At 47.8% G+C, this 17,613-nt stretch overlaps 1 protein-coding gene across 4 annotated transcripts in view; it reads left to right on the forward strand.

Moving 5' to 3' along the window:
* The window catches only part of LOC138489303 (zinc finger protein 84-like), a 212,342-nt gene that overhangs the window by 55,108 nt on the left and 139,621 nt on the right, over positions 1-17,613 (forward strand). For all 4 annotated transcript variants that reach the window (XM_069617003.1, XM_069617004.1, XM_069617001.1 and 1 more), the window contains exon 2: positions 10,996-11,070. The gene's annotated coding sequence lies outside the window, so the exon portion shown is untranslated. The remainder of the gene's footprint in view (positions 1-10,995; positions 11,071-17,613) is intronic.

The raw sequence follows: 17,613 nt of genomic DNA on the forward strand, positions 1-17,613 counted from the left end.
CACCCCTCTTGTCCTCTAAGACTTGTTGGACTCTACTTTCCAGCTCATCCAGTGGATATCCGCAATGTCTGACCCATTCTCTTATTCGATCAACAGTTTTCGGGAATACATGCATTGTAGTTCCTTCAGATTTCGCATGGGTCTTCGAAGGGCTAATCGAAGAGGCAGGCATTGTTGATAAATCTGAAAAGTAAATATCGACATTATTATACAATCTTCAAGAGTAAAGATTTGATACAAAAGTAAATGAATCATACAATGATCAATGCAAGGTTTGTTTTGGCCTCAGGAACTATACCAGTTCATTATGTGCTGCTTAGTATTTGCATAAGTTGCAGAAATGTATAATTGATGTGACTGAAATCTGAACATGTGACTCGTCCCTTGGATGTTCTGTCTTGCACGAGAAGGAAACATGCTTACATTATTGACTGGACCCCCGAAGGATGTAATTCAATCACAATAGTCACAGATGAAAATAAATAGATCTATTGATAGCATAGCAATGGAAACTCAAGTCTATACCAATGAGACCAATGAACATAGCACTATTGTGTACTCTAGTCGAAAATAAATAGAAATTAAAAAATCTGCGAAATATGACCAGGATACATGGCCTTACCTTGACCAACAAACAGTTGGATTCAGCAAGCAGAGCAGTATGTTGCGGGAGAATAGGTGGATGGCCACAGGTAGCGCACTGATGGGTATGCTCGAAGCGGTCACAGAAGTTAACGGATAGCACGACAACGAGCAGATTAGCATAGATCTCAGTGGTTCCCAGGTAGCATGTTCAGGAGTTGACTTGCAAAGCACAAAGATGTTCTCATGAGACATATCGAGTGGTTTTTAAAGTATTAGAAACTGGGGTGTGTTTGTGAATGAATGACGTATGTATGTCGTGGTATTAGGGGGGCGGCCTGCTTGAAGGGGAGGCCTGCCTGGAGACACGGGGTCTGAGGAGACCATGTGAACAATGGCCCCTTGGCGTGGGACACCTTTTGAAGTGTACATGCAGTTTGGCACCTTGGCCTTTCGCGCACCTGACAGCCCCCCATGCCAGCGCTCATCCCCGGGTGTGAACCGCCTTTGATAGAGGGGGGTGGGATGGATGGGCCTGGGGCGTGCAGATAAGGCACAGGAAGACTGCTGAATGGAGACGCACTTATGTGGATGCAGGGGGGCGGCCTGCCTCAGGGGAGGCCTGCCTGGAGACACGAGGTCTGAGGAGACCATGTGAACAATGGCCCCTTGGCGTGGGACACCTTTTGAAGTGTACATGCAGTTTGGCACCTTGGCCTTTCGCGCCCCTGACAGCCCCCCATGCCAGCGCGCATCCACCGGCGCGAACCGCCTTTGATACAAGGGGGTGGGATGGATGGCCCTGGGGCGTGCAGATAAGGCACAGGAAGACTGCTGAATGGAGACACACTTATGTGGATTGCAGGGGGGCGGCCTGCCTCAGGGGAGGCCTGCCTGGAGACACGGGGTCTGAGGAGACCATGTGAACAATGGCCCCTTGGCGTGGGACACCTTTTGAAGTGTACATGCAGTTTGGCACCTTGGCCTTTCGCGCCCCTGACAGCCCCCCATGCCAGCGCGCATCCACCGGCGCGAACCGCCTTTGATACAAGGGGGTGGGATGGATGGCCCTGGGGCGTGCAGATAAGGCACAGGAAGACTGCTGAATGGAGACACACTTATGTGGATTGCAGGGGGGCGGCCTGCCTCAGGGGAGGCCTGCCTGGAGACACGGGGTCTGAGGAGACCATGTGAACAATGGCCCCTTGGCGTGGGACACCTTTTGAAGTGTACATGCAGTTTGGCACCTTGGCCTTTCGCGCCCCTGACAGCCCCCCATGCCAGCGCGCATCCACCGGCGCGAACCGCCTTTGATACAAGGGGGTGGGATGGATGGCCCTGGGGCGTGCAGATAAGGCACAGGAAGACTGCTGAATGGAGACACACTTATGTGGATTGCAGGGGGGCGGCCTGCCTTAGGGGAGGCCTCCCTGGAGACACGGGGTCTGAGGAGACCATGTGAACAATGGCCCCTTGGCGTGGGACACCTTTTGAAGTGTACATGCAGTTTGGCACCTTGGCCTTTCGCGCCCCTGACAGCCCCCCATGCCAGCGCGCATCCACCGGCGCGAACCGCCTTTGATACAAGGGGGTGGGATGGATGGCCCTGGGGCGTGCAGATAAGGCACAGGAAGACTGCTGAATGGAGACACACTTATGTGGATTGCAGGGGGGCGGCCTGCCTCAGGGGAGGCCTGCATGGAGACACGGGGTCTGAGGAGACCATGTGAACAATGGCCCCTTGGCGTGGGACACCTTTTGAAGTGTACATGCAGTTTGGCACCTTGGCCTTTCGTGCCCCTGCCAGCCCCCCATGCCAGCGCGCATCCACCGGCGTGAACCGCCTTTATATCAATATACAGTATATCGCCTTTATATCAATGATAGTATATCGTTGCTTATCATTAACAAATGCCACATACCGGAGATTCTTGTGAGCACAGACCCACACTTCAACCGGTGTATTATAGTTGTCAAGACTGTATAATCCAGTGGTAAATGTTAGTATAGATATATGTGTGACTTTTATAGAGACATAACCTACTGAAAGACTTTGAACAAGTGTGTTTTAGTGCATGCATTATCGAGAATATGTTATGTTAGCTTAGATAGATAGTGACCACCCTGCTTCACAGCAACCAGACCTTCACCCATTCGGAGCACAGATGTCTGATGTCCATCCTTGAATGGAGACACACTTGATTCATTTAAAAAATCGAGACAACCGTTGTTAAAATATATGTGGTGTTTTATTTTGTATCTTATTTTCATGACACAAAAATACAAGTCTTTAAAGATTATACAGGTCAGGTTGCAGCACAGCAAGTGAAAATCCCCTGTACTGACCGCTGTCACTCGGGAACGTTTCTCTAATGGCACGAACGGCACAGGCGGGTATTACTCTTCGAACGCGGTGTCCAAGCCTCCCGTGAAGCCACCTTGTAAAGGAACGATCGGCCACCAGCCTGTACCACCTGTGAAAAGGAATGAAACAAACTGTTTTTAAATTACCAAGATAAGTTTAATAAACATTTGTTGTCAATGACAATTCTTGTAACTAATGGCATTTTACACGGACAAATGCTATCTAGACAATGCACACTATTCAACGACTTACATGCGTTACAATGATATGTAGATGTAATTTTGGATATAGTAGAAGACTATGAAATAGGAGTGGCATGACAAGCAGAGTATACTTACTCGTTACTCGGATTACGAGGACGAACAGTTGCTCGAAGTTCGTGTATAAGCACCATCATTATTCTCAACACGGCCCGTGTGAGGCAGGCTGCCCTGTAGTCTGGCAGCTCGGTGATGCATTGCGGTCGTGGCTCGCCTTCCGAAATGTAGGCCAGGCATCCCGAGTTTTCTAGGCAGCAGCAGTTCTCTTCCTCGGTTGGCATTAGCTTGCACTGATTGCATGTGCACCAGGTGGAGACGCCGTCCATTCGACTAGGCCCAGGTTCTTCATCTGTTGATTCGTCCTGCCAACTGCCGTCCGAATCCCCATCTTTTTCGCGTGCTTCCCTTTCCAGTAGTTCCTCCTCGGTATACTCGGGCTCGTACATGTAGGGCATTATTGTAGCCATTGTGTGTTAAACAAACTAAAATAATTTATAGCGGTGGTACTGGTATCTGTTCACACGGGCTACAAGCGGCGAAGGTAGCTGACCAGAGCACTGAAACGATTCACAGAATACTCAAAAGTAACACAGAGAGAGGAATGGAATCGAAAATCGGCTGCTGTGTGTTGTGAAACGGTCTGTTTATACTTATTGAGGAGAGAGGCGTCCTGCCATTTCCATGGCGACACGTCATTAGCTGTGTTTTCGCGTGTGTTCAATGGACGAAAACTCGGGTAAGGTCCATAGGAAAGTTTTCTAAAATCAAGCCAATTGGGCTTAAAAAAACATGGCCGACTCGTAGGGACAATAAACATTTTTACTAGACCATGCCTTTAAGGAGCCTGATCTGGTGATGGGCGGCTTGGCACACAGCCGTCACTTGACTGGACATGGAGAGGGTGGCGGAAAGTATGACGCCCAGATTTCTCACTTTGTCGACTGGGCTCAGAAGTGGGCCCAACGAGGAGGGCCAAAAAGCTGAGGTCCACAGTGAGGGCAGCCCACCACCATTACCTCTGTTTTGTCGCCATTAAGTTTAAGCCATTTCTGGTCCATCCAGTCCCCTACGGCTCTCAGGCAATCATGAAGACACGACAAAACCCTATCCTGGTCTTGATCTAAGCTGATCAGGATTTGGATAGGAATAGCAATTGAGGCCGCAAGAGCGGATGAGGCAGACCAGTGCCCAGATGTATATGTTATATGTCTGAGCCAAACGTGAGAGCAGAATTGGATGGTCAACCGTATCAAAAGCAGCTGATAGGTCCAGCAGAATCAAAGCACCTACTCTCCACCTGCGTCAACTAGTCTGGACATATCGGCTTGTACCGACACCAGTACACTTTCCGTGCCTCTCCCTGGTCTAAAGCCAGCCTGAGCGGAGTTAAGAATTTTGGAAGATTCCAAAAAAGAAGACAGGAGGGGAGTCACGAGAGACTCCAAAAGCTTAGACGAAAATGGGAGTAAAGAAATTGGACGAAAATTAGCAGGGACCATAGAGTCAAGTGTGGGCTTCTTAAGAAGGGGAATAACCCTAGCCGCCGATTTGAGCTCCAGAAGGACCAGGCCCGATTGGCATGAATCATTTTAGCCGAGGTAATGTCTGTTAGTAGATCTGGGGCCACCTTCTTCATAATATTGACAGGAATAGCATCTCCAGGAGACGAAGATTTAATTTTCAAGATGGCAGCTAAAACCTCTTCCTCGCTGAAAAGGGGAAAAGTGGACCAGCTAGCTGACTGGTCAATAGGGGGGACAGATGCAGGTGTAGTAGCATCTGGTGCCCTTGTTGCAGCAGATTTTGCTATATTTGAGCGACTTCGATTTTGGTGATAAAGAAAGAGGCATGATCGTCACATAGCTTTTGAGAGGGCTTGACCCTGGAAGTAAGGGCTTCAGAGGAGGCTAATGAATGTACAATTGACAACAGAGCTTTGGGCTAGCATAAAGCATCTTCAATTTTCTTGGAAAAAAAGGAGGATTTAGCCAGTTTAACCTCGGCCAGATAATTAGAGAGTCCAAGTTTGTAGGAGTCTCTAAGCACTGGGTTGTAGCTGTTGCGCCACTTACGCTCCAGTTGTCTGAGTTTCAGACGAGCAGATTTAAGCTGGTCAGTAAACCAGGGTTGAGGGGGTAATCTACGACCTTGAATGAGTTATGAATGGTGAATAATTGCCTGTATGTTCGAATGGCCCGTATGCAAGAGATGTTAATGCACAAGTGTTGGGCGTATGATTGAGCATGATATTTACGATGTGATGTCACGTATTATTATTATTATTGGTCTGAACCGGTACATTTTGGCCATACTTTCTTGCAAGTTTGAACGCATTCATTGTTGGTTTTAGACCTGTTTGCACTTGGACAGATCTCTTGACCAGTTATCTGTCGCGGTGTTCCTTTTCACGCACTATTTTATTTCCCAGTTGCATTGTTTTCATGCGGTCTGTCTTGTGATTATCTTTTCTATCTTTTCTCCCTTTATGTGTTTCTTCTAGGCAGTGGGAGTGTGTGAGACAGTACAAATAGAAGATGCGAGTGACGGGTGCTTTCTTTGGAGAGAATGGTGGTTGTGATTGATGTATTAGTTACTGGGTTATCTGGAAGTTAGTTTCCTGGTGGGGGCATGAGTACGCAGATGTGCTGTGGGCGTGGCAGGCCCGGGTCTGGTAAATATATTCAGTGGCAAACTTAAACACACTTCATAGATCTAAACGTAGGACAGGCTATTGCAAGCATTGTTGCAGGTTTTACTACCAGTAATCGATCCAGACAAGTGTTTCCAAGGCTTCTAGATGTTTCTTAATGCCCATGGATGTTTTGGAAATGACATTGTCCACATAGAACAAAATGCCAATTTTCCAGTGAAAAGTCAGACATTGACCCGAAGCACCCACATTAACCCAGTTCTACTAAGGGATACTTTGAAAATGAGACTCCTGTTAGATGGGATCTCGAAACAACAGGTTATACTTCCCACCAATACGCTGTCATCCAATAAATAAATTCTGACTGGTTTTATTAATTAATTAGTAATGCCAATATTCCATCAAGAAATTGAGATAGTTTGCCTCAACAGTGCAGTATTATCTCTTGGAACATGCATGGGTATTCCCATCTCTTGAGGAAATCCTTTTCTAGTTTTCTTGGTTTCTCATACTCATCCTATGCTCAGGCCCTTTCCCGTGCCGTGGCAAGTGTGAATATGATTGCCCCAAGTAACATGCATACACCCTTGCCACAGCCTACCTTATTTCTACCTGCTCTCTGACTCTTTCCTGTTACCACCACTAACACCCACTCACCACCACCGGTAGACCACCCAACACGTGTTGCGCCACAACCTACCACATTCTTACCTGCGCTCCATTTTCTCTACTGCCACCATCACTAGCTCTTGTTCTCCATCCTCAGCCGACCACCCAGCACAGGAAGCGCCTCCAACCCTGCCATGCCTAGTGAACACCTGCACTATGCTGTTGACAGTGCCCCACCCCAGCCTCTTCCGACCAGTGCTAGCAGACCACCTTGTAGGCCGCACAACGACCAGTGTGACACACACAGGCATAGACCAAAGATTCCACCTCACAGCCCACACTCATTCACAAGCCACCCCCACAGAGGCTACCCCGCCTGGCACCCTAACACGTAACTACTTTGTGAGCGACCGCTCCTCCGCCCCAGCTTTCCCCAACCCATGTACTCATGTGCTACTCAAACAACCATACCTAACTTTGATCCTATCACCCCTAGCCCCTCACCAATATCATCATTTGTATGCATTCTGATCAACGCCAAATCCATTGGTGCCCACGCACCCGACATCCAAGATCTTCTAACCTCTAACAACATAAACATCCTGGCCATCACTGAAACCTGGCTTAAACCATCACATCCATTGCGGTACCCTCTGGTTATGCCTTACTCTGAGAGGATAGGACTGCCAGCAAAGGAGGAAGGGTTGCCTTTATAAGAATTCCATCCCACTTGGTTCTATTGAGTCCACCTCAATCCTGCATTGTGAATTCATCTCTGCCAAACTTGGTTGCTCTCCTAATTACTCCATCTCCTTGCACCTCCTCTACCAAGCTCTAGGCCCCCTTGCCACCTTTGAAAAAGACCTGGTCCAATTAATCTCTGCCAACCTGAAACCCACTAGTCAAATCATCATCCTTGGAGACAAAGACGCCTCAGCCCTCGTTAAAAAGCTACTTCTGCCCTGGGCTGTACCCAATGCATCCTCAACCCTACCCGCATACAAGGCCGCACCTTAGATTGGCCCCTGGACCACAACTGCAATATCTCCATTCTCTCTAACGTACCCTGCCCATGGACTGACCACCACTGTGTAACCTTCTCCATCCATGTTCCAAACAAATGCCCTAAACCTTTCATCCCTCTACCTCCTACACTAGCACGCAGTACCCGTAACTTAACTAGTGATTGGCTTCTCCCCTTGCTTAACATGCATATTCCTTCACCGCAATATCTATTCTCTGGTCCAACACTACAGCTCCCTATTAGCTAACGCTATAAACCAGCTGGTCGCTCTCAGGCGGCGCAAAACAAAAATACCAGACATAAAAAGACTTGGTACACCACAGAACTACACGCATTACGAGCAAAGAAAAGTGCAGCAGATGCTGCCTTGCAGAAGGACCCCACAGCCGCAAGCAAAGTCCTCTTCCTAGACCTGTCATTGATATATAAAAAAGCCATCCATGCAACCAAAGCAACAGCCTGTAACAATAGGATTGTGAAGCCTCCTCTAGTTCCCTAGAATTATTCACAATCCTTTGTTAAGTGGAATCTCCCATTGCTCCTCCCACGATCATCACGAAAGATAATATTTGGTGTAGTAATAGCCAAGATGCTCTCATCAGCAAAATCCCACAATTGCAATGTAAAATCAAAGCCAAAGCAGCCACTGCAAGTCATAAAATAAGCAGTATCGCATCGCAATTTGCGATATGATAATGATGTTTTGCTGTTTATTTTAGGAATCATGATGCACCAATTGCGATATGATTTCCACAGCAGAAAAAAAAAAAGAGTGTGCCTTTAAAAGTTCTGCCTGCTGTGCACACTGTGCACTGCAGGCGAGGCAGAGAAGCACCTGGGTTGGGCTCAAAACATTGTATCAATGTTTTGTCAGCCCAGCCCGGATGCGGCATCATCACGTGGTGAGAGGAGGTTCTTAGCACCCCTCTCACACTCTGGCTTAACTTTAAGATAAGGAGGGTGAAGGACTTGCTAGGGGAGGTTTGGGTGGGGGAGCCGGGCCCTGCTTTTCATGCAAATGTCGTGGATGCTGGGTGCAAGTGTCCGATGGTAATATTTCTGCCGTTCGGGTGGGAGAAATATTATTCTGAGCCACTTGCTCACATCCAGCACCCGACATAATAACGCAGCCTGCTGCTCATAGTATTATCATCGGACACTTACACCCAGCACTCACCGCCGTAATAACACAGCCTGCTGCCTTTTACGAGCAGCAGGATGCGTTATTATGGCGAGTGCTGGATGTTAGAGAGCAGCTGCTCTCTAACACTCAGCACCCGCCATAATAACACAGCATGCGGCTCATAGAACAGGCCTTCTATGAGCCGCATGCTGCGTTATTACGGCGGATTACGGTGGGTGTTGGATGTTAGAGAGCAGCCACTCTCTAACACTCAGCACCCGCCATAATAACGCAGCATGCGGCTCATAGAAGAGGCCTTCTATGAACAGCAGGCTGCGTTATTACGGCGGGTGCTGGATGTTAGAGACCAGCACTAACACCCAGCACCAGGGGAGCCGACTTATGAATTTTCCGGGGGGGGCCCAAATACAGTAGTCGCCAACTTGGCGCAACGGCGCGTGGGGGGGTGGAGGCGCGCGCAGTACAGAACAGTGGTAAAAATTGGCTAGCATGTACTGCATATACTGAAGTCAAGTAAGAAGGAGATTTAAGCCTTCGAGTTGCATTCCAGTAGGCCATCACTGCCCCTACTCCACCCCTCTATAATCATCCAGTTGTAGTAGCCCTCAAAAGGCAGAGCAGCACAACTAGGATGGGAGAACGAAATGCCGTCCCATCCTGTGAGTGTTTCAAACGTCAGAGCAAAGATTGTGCATGTGCCTCCTACCTTGGAGCACAATCTCACTAATTTGGTGCAAATCTCGCAAGTGGGAGCAAGGGAATCCCCTGCGTGTGTGTGGGCTGCAGACCCCGGATCACATGCTCACTTCTTCAGTGTGAAACTCTGGCAAAGACTCTTTGGGCAAGCATTCAGGATGGGTCTCACACCTATAAACAGTGTCATATATTGAGTAGGCACCTCACTCCTTGGAGCATAGTATCTGCCGTTGCTGGTAATCTCACAACTGAATGTACAGTTTCACTCTTGGTCATCTCAGTGACCCCATGTATATTAATAGAGTCAGTCTCCCATCTGGGAATACAATTATATCTCTGTTAATACACTCTGAATTGTCACTCCAGTTTTCTCGATCTATAGATCCATACCATATTCATTCAATGTGTGTGCAGGGGTAATGACGTGTGTCTGAGAGAGCTCATTCTTTAATTCAGGAGAGATAAAGGGGTAACAACACCCTGTATGTGGGATCAGGCTCATTTTGCCCCATGGCCCCTGCAGAAGACGTGAGCAGGTTTTAAAACCCTGCTGATTCTGCTATCCGACAGGCTCGAGCCTTCTATCCCTTGCCCCATCACGGCTCCCAACATCCTGAGCGGCAGCTTATGGACAGCAGGCAGCTCCGGAAATGCCTGTTGCCAATTGAATGTAGACAGATCTACTATTTAGACACTGGGAGAGAGCCATGAATCCACATTGGTGGTGAGGAAGCACTAAATATACAGAACACAATGGTATAGTTTTGCAGTCTTGCTGAGAAATGGCAATTCTGAGCATGTGAGCAGCACCATAGTTCTCACTCTTGAACCAAAGCTCTCGTTCTCACACCATAGTTCTCACTCTTGCATCCTAGCTCTCACACCTTAGCCCTCTCAACATGCACACTACTCTCACACTCACTTATGTTTTCAAATAATGCTACTTCTCACTCTCTCTAGCTGTCATTTTTACTCAAAACTAGTTTTCATGCGTTCTTGCACGATAGCTCTCAATCGCAGTCACCCACAGTACTTGCACCCGAGTTCTCACTCACAACTGCGCTCTAATCTTGCACATAGCCCCCCACTCTCCCTTGCTCCCTGTCCAATGTTTCTTGGTATTCATTCTCACTCTCACTCACCCCACACACCCTTGTTCTCCCACACACAGCCTGCAATAAAAGTCTTTCAGAGTTTTTAAAATGTTTACCAGAATCCAACTGCACTTATCTTGTCTGCTATCTCGCAGCCTGATCCCTCTGTTCAGAAGCGCATGGCAAAAGGTCCTGATCTCGATGTACCCTCCCCTTTTGCAGTTAAGCCTACATATCTAATCTTTTAAACTGTTATTTTTTGCGCCCCTAAATCAACCACCCCAACCACAATTACATTTTGGTAGCTGCCATCAGTGGACGATGGCATTTTCTTATATAGCAAAAACTAATAACACTCAGAATCATTACAGATGCAGCCAATGATTCTGCAGTTTTATGCAGGAAACTTGGAGCTCTGTACAGGCGCTCTGGGGCAAAATACATGCAAACCTCCTAATTTGCATAAAGGTGAAAGGTTTGTTCGGCTATCGATTCTTGAGCCCCACCCACCCCCAGAGTGAGTGTGCATTGTTGTGGATAGGTAATGAGTTGCTTTTTGCCTATTTTGTAGGAATTGGTCTGCAGTGTAGAGGAAGATTAGGCAGAGAGGACCTTCCCACTGTGACTTAGCAACGTGCCTTAAGAGGTAAGCAAAGCCTATCCCAACTTTGTATTCTAAAAATATCTTTTTAATGTAATTCAAAGGCCTTCTGCAAGCAGGATGTGTTATTGGTGCAGGTGGCCGTGCTGGGAATTAATTTTCTCCTGCCCGTTTCGGTGGGAGAAATCAGTACCAGCCACTTGCTTGCGCTCAGCCTCGCACTAAAACTGTGCTGTAACACTGACTGCATGACCCAGCCACACATCCTTGAACTGAAAAATGTTTTTAGAGCTTTGTTTGGCCATTCATGCGGCAAACCTTTACATTTTACAGACATTGCACTGATGTTATACTTCAGAGGTACATAGAAATAATTTCTGCATTCTTGCTAATTCTATTTCAAGTGGATTGTGTCCTCCAACGTATTCCTCATCTTAGATGTATTCCATCCAGCTTTGCTGCTCTTCGGTAATTTTTTCGGCAGAGGGCGCCGTGCGTCGATGTCGTTGAGTCGATGGTCCCTCGAAGGCCTCTGTCGAGGGTGACGTCATCGGGTGTATAAGAAGCATGCGCGGCGCCCGTTGGCCTCAGTTCCGTTTTTCCGCAGTTATGTTGCTTCAGACATTCGGCACGCCTCGAGTTCTGTCAAGAAATATAATATAACGAGAAGTAATTATGTCCTCGTCATCGACGCCGACCACGACCCCGAGATCGGGTTTTAAGAAATGCAAGTCGTGCGGCTCAAAAATGTCGATCACGGACCCGCAACTCGAGTGTTTGTGGTGTCTCGGGGAAGGCCACGACATGGAGGCCTGTTCGAAGTGTCAGGCGATGACGGGGAAGGCCTTGTGAGAAAGGAGAGGAAAGCTACAGGTAGGTCGGAAGGATCGAAAAGCCTCTAGCGTCGAGTCGAGACCCCATGGGGAAAAATCTCCTCGACGCGAAAGGCATCGATCTAGATCCCGAAGCGATTCTCATCGCATGTCGTCTTCGTCGAAAAAGTCGTAGAAATAACGCCATAGGTCTCCCTCCACTTCGTTGTCAGACGAGTCTCTGAAAATGAAATTCCCCACAAAACATTCGTCTACCGAAAGAGTGGGAAGCATTCAGGATCAAAATGATGGAGGTGTTTGAGAAGGCGAAGCCTCGGTCCGTGCCTTCTTCGGAAGCCGGCCGGGAGCGTCATCGCTCCGACACTCGCACACCCTCGAGCCCGGTTGATCGAAAAAGGAAGGATAGGGAACCTTCCAGGACGCCGAGCGATAAACGCTCGAGTAGACACGACCGCTCGAGGTCACTGGCGCTGTCCGAGACCTATCACACCTCGAAGGGGAAACCGTCGAAGGCCGCCTCGACGCCTTCGAAGCAGACCCTGTCGACGACCACTATGTCATGGACGCTTTTATCGACATCGACGCCGAAACCCTCGGCGCCAAAGGCTCCAACCAAGCCAGGGCAGCCAGAAAAAGAGAAGGAAAAAGTTAAAAAACATGTAATTCCTTCAGAGTCTGGTACTACACCTCTTCCTCCTCCTCTCCCAGAGAAGGTTTTCAAGCCTCTCCCTAGGAAGGAGTTTTTCAAATCCTTGACCTCAATTTTTGAGGAACAGGAGAGATCAGAGGAGGAAAATGTACCTTTTGGATTGGAGTATGGCACCCCAAATGTCCCAGAATGCTTGATCTCAGAGGAAAGCAGAATGAGGGATTTGGTGGAGTCTTTACACAATGCAAGTGGCATTGACACCTCTCCTGAGAATGACTTCGGTAGACCAGATCCAGGAGGGCATGCCAGTCCATCTTACCGTCAGTTAATGACCAAGGTGGTAGATTACTTGGGATGGGCTAGACCACCAGCTCAATTTGTCCAGGACGATTTAAGAGACATATTGGACCATGGTCCCACTTAAGACCCAGTACTACCTTTTCATGTAGCCTTACAAAACAGGGTGGCCAAGAATTGGGAAACTCCGGATTCTATTCCTTCGGTAAATAAATCCCTCGCATTAAAATACCGCCCAGCCAGTAGCGACCCGTGGCTATCTGTCAAAACATCCAACTACCGAGAGTTTGGTCATACAGGCAGCCACAGCTTCCAACAAACTTGCTTACCCGTCTGTCCCTCCAGACAGGGACGATAAGTGTGTGGATGGTTGGGCACGGATGGTATTTTCAGCCAGTAACATGGCATTAAAATCTGCCAACTCCACATGTGCCTTGGCAAAATTTTCGTACACTCTATGGGAGTGCATCGCAATGGCGGCAGAGCACATACCATAAGGGGAAGAAAGGGAAGGTTTCCTAGCCATCGTTAGAGATGGAAAGGAGGCCATGCAGGAATCCCTTCAATCTGGATTGGACACTGCGGATAGTATAAGCAGGTCCATGGGCACTAGCACGGTTTGCGTGGTTACGGAAGTCGGGTTTTGCACCGGACGTACAGAACCGCCTCCTGAACATGCCTTTTGACGGGTCTCACCTTTTTAGCAACAAGGCTGACGAGAGCCTTGAGAGGTTGCAGACCTCAAAAGCAGCGTAAAAATCCTTAAGAGCTGCTATTAGGCAACCTCAGCCTTTTCGTGCACAAGGGCAATCATGGAGGGGACGATCCTATTGTTATTACACCTCATACGGGAAGACAAGAGGAATGGCCAGTCAAAGGGGCCAAAGAAAGGCCACTCGTGGTGGATGAGGAAAACGTGCTAAGCCAGCTCCAACTGCAGCCTCTTTGCCATCAGCAACTGCAACATCCGCCACAAAACCACTTTGAGGACTTGCACCACAAAACACCTATAGGAGGCAGGCTGTTGCAGGAACTGCAAGAATGGCGAGCCATTACTTCAGATGTTTGGGCTCTAGAAATAATAGCCCAAGGCTATTGCCTTCCTTTTCTAAAGCAACCTCAAAGCAATCCACCAGGGAGACACCCGTTGAAACTTTCAAACCCGCTCCTACAGCAGGAAGTTCGATCCCTGCTGGAGAAAGGTGCTGTAGAACCAGTACCTGCAGTGGAGAGGAACAAGGGTTGGTACTCCCTGTATTTTTTGATCCTCAAAAAGGACGGAGGACTGAGACCCATCTTGGACTTAAGAAACTTGAACAAGTTCCTCCGGAAGGACAAGTTCAAGATGGTTACCCTTTCTCAGATCCTTCAGGCCCTTCAACTCCAGGACTGGTTGGTGTCATTGGACCTCCAGGATGCTTATTTTCATATGCCGATTCATCTCAAACACAGAAAATACCTGAGGTTCGTAGTTGGCGACTCACACTATCAGTTTCGAGTCCTGCCATTCGGTTTGACCTCCGCCCCGAGGGTCTTCACCAAGTTAATGGTAGCGCACCTCAGGAGAGGGGGGATTCATGTCTACCCCTACCTGGACGATTGGTTGATCAGAGCGCGCTCTGCCGAGCAAGTACTGGATCATCTGAAAGTCACCTGCCACTTCCTCCACAAACTGGGCTTCTCCCACAATTTCAAGAAGTCACAGATGACACCTTCCCAACAGCTTTGTACATAGGAGCTGTATTAGAGCTCGCCTCCCAAGTCGAGGGCTGAAGACATTCTTCAGATGGTTTCCAAATTACAAAATGCCCAAAATCTTCAGGCTTACGACTTTTTAAGGTTGCTCGGCCTCATGGCATCCTGCATCTTTCTGGTCCTAGAGGCACGCTTGAGGATGAGATCCCTTCAGTGGGCCCTAAAGACTCAGTGGTCCCAGTTCTCGGGTCAAATGACAGATCTTCTTCAGATTCCGAACAAGGTCAGACAAGTCCTTCTATGGTGGACCTGTACAGAGAACATCTTAAAGGAGAACCTTATTGGCAACCATGGCTGGAGATCTCAGTAGTGACGGACGCCTCACTCCTGGGGTGGGGAGCTCATGCCAACGATTTGACAATCAGCGGTTGTTGGTCTCCATCGTAGTCCAAACTACAGATCAACCTTTTAGAGCTGAGGGCAATCAGACTAGCGCTGAAGGCCTTCCTGCCATCTGTCAGGGGAAAGAATGTCCTGATAATGACGGACAACACAGTGGCCATGCACTACCTAAACGAAACAGGAGGCGTGGGGTCACTACCCCTGTGCAGAGAGACAATGCAGCTCTGGTATTGGGCGATTCAGGGGGGAATCTCTTTAACGGCAATTCATCTAGCCGGGGAAGAGAATATGACGGCAGATGCTCTGAGCAGGCAGAGCACGGTATCCCACGAATGGGAACTGGCTCAGGAAGTCATTCAAGAGATCTTCACACTCACTAATGTGTTTCCTCCTCACCCATTTCAAGCACCGATCTGGGATCTAAATTTAGTCCTAAAATTCTTGATGTGTGCTCCTTTTGAGCCTATGCACACGTGTCCATTAAGTTTCCTAACGTGGAAAACAGCCTTCTTGGTTGCTTCAGCAACATCAGCAAGAAGAGTGAACGAATTGCAGGCACTCTCTTCTGGGCCACCCTATACTGTGTTCCATAAGGACAGAGTTGTGTTGAGGGTAAAACCATCATTTTTACCGAAAGTAATATCTGATTTTCATTTACGTCAGAAAATGGTCTTACCCGCATTCTATCCTCCACCCCATCCTTCGAAGGAGGAGGAAAGATTACACAGGTTGGATCCGAAAAGAGCTTTAAGCTTTTACATCTCTAGACTTTCCAGACTTAGAGTGGACAACCAGCTGTTTATAGGTTACACAGGAAGGAAACTGGGTCAATCGGTGACAAAACAGACAATTTCACGCTGGATTGTGTTTTGCATTTCAGAATGCTACAGACTAGCTCAAAAAGACCCTCCGGAAGGGTTAAGGGCTCATTCCACCAGAGGCATCGCCTCCTCCACGGCCCTTCAAAGAGGTGTTCCAATAAGATCCATTTGCAAAGCAGCAACTTGGTCTTCGCTACACACCTTCTCAAAATTCTATAACCTGGATGATTCCCAGTCTAGGGAGCTAACTTTTGGAAAAGCAGTACTATACTCAGCCATCCAAGAGTATCGAAAAATCTACCCCCTCCTCCAGAGTAATTGTCCATACTGCTTTGGGAGTCTATCTAAGATGAGGAATACGTTGGAGGACACAATCCACTCGAAGAACAAGTTACTTACCAACTGGTAACGTTCTTTCGATTGGATGTTCCTCCAATGTATTCCTCATAGCACTCCCAGCCTACCCCTCTGAGATTTTTCTGGGTTATTGCCATCTCAAATCTCGCAAGGCTCATACCTGTCTGCCGGCACAATCTACAGAGTACAAGATCAAAGATAAAAAGGGGGAAAAACAGAACTGAGGCCAACGGGCGCTGCGCGTGCTACTTATACACCCGATGACGTCACCCTCGACAGAGGCCTTCGAGGGACCATCAACTCAACGACATCGACGCACGGTGCACTCTGCCGAAAAAATTTCCGAAGAGCAGGAAAGCTGGATGGAATACATCTAAGATGAGGAATATGTTGGAGGAACATCCAATCGAAAGAACGTTACCAGTTGGTAAGTAACTTGTTCATCTTGGGGTACAGCTAATTCTGGTGACATTCAATATTAGTACAAAATTGCTAATCAAATGAGTTCATTTGCTAATCAAAAAAAAATTTATTAGCAAAATCTGCTAATCAATTTTTGAAAACTCATTTATGCCTTGCACTGTGTCGGTCAGCCCACCACTCAACCTCCAGGAAGCTTCACCTGTCCACATCCAACTTTTCAAATTCAAACCTATAGCCGAGTCCGACCAAGCACCATTATGAAAGGGCTCAAACCATCCCACTGCAAAGGTGACATCTGTCCAGCCACCTGGTAAAAGAATGTACAGAACCATGTGAGGGGTCAGAAATGTGGGGCAGACAATTTTGTGAAGGTATTTCAAAAGATGCCATTTTATTAACTCAAAAGGTTGGATAAAAGCCTCATTATCCCTATCCTGATGAGGATTTCCCTACATATCAAAATAAACTAAAGGAAACACTCTAACAAAAGGTTTCTGTCCCTCACACTTATACATACAACAAACTTAACAAGGCAAAATATGGCAGGTGACGTATAACAGAAATAACAGTTCTTTTCACCACCTGGTAACTGTTTCTCCTTATAACCTGGGCTGTTATGAATACTGCAAATTGCTTAAAGCGGTAGTTAGCCTCAGTAAATATCAAAGGTTTAAACCCGCTCACCTTGACAATTCGAAGATCCAATATGGAAGAGACAAATGCAGCAGTGAAAGTTCCCCTGAGACCGTCCTGGCCCCTCCAACCCGGAATGAGAAGAAACCGGGGGAGAGGATAGGATCGCCAGGGAAACCCTCTAATGGGAAGAAAACCCTGGTCGAGTCTGGAATCTCGTCGATTGGGAAGTAGTTGTAGCAGAAGAATCCTTGAGAGGTGGTTTCAAACGGAAGTTGCACAAGATATCCCTTCTGAGGAATAAGATAGTATCAGAGAGATGGAAAAGGTAAGACAGCCAAAATAGAAGGCGGAAGGGAACTGGACTTCGGAAGAAAAAAGGATGAGAGGCAGGTCTTCTGCAAGAACAGACAGGTAAGTGATCCTAATCGGGGATAGAAGGGAAGACTCAGGGAATAAGGAACTTACCCAGACGGGT

Source organism: Ambystoma mexicanum, chromosome 9 (genome assembly GCF_040938575.1).
Source record: "Ambystoma mexicanum isolate Mex_15411 chromosome 9, UKY_AmexF1_1, whole genome shotgun sequence".
Classification (NCBI taxonomy): Eukaryota; Metazoa; Chordata; class Amphibia; order Caudata; family Ambystomatidae; genus Ambystoma; species Ambystoma mexicanum.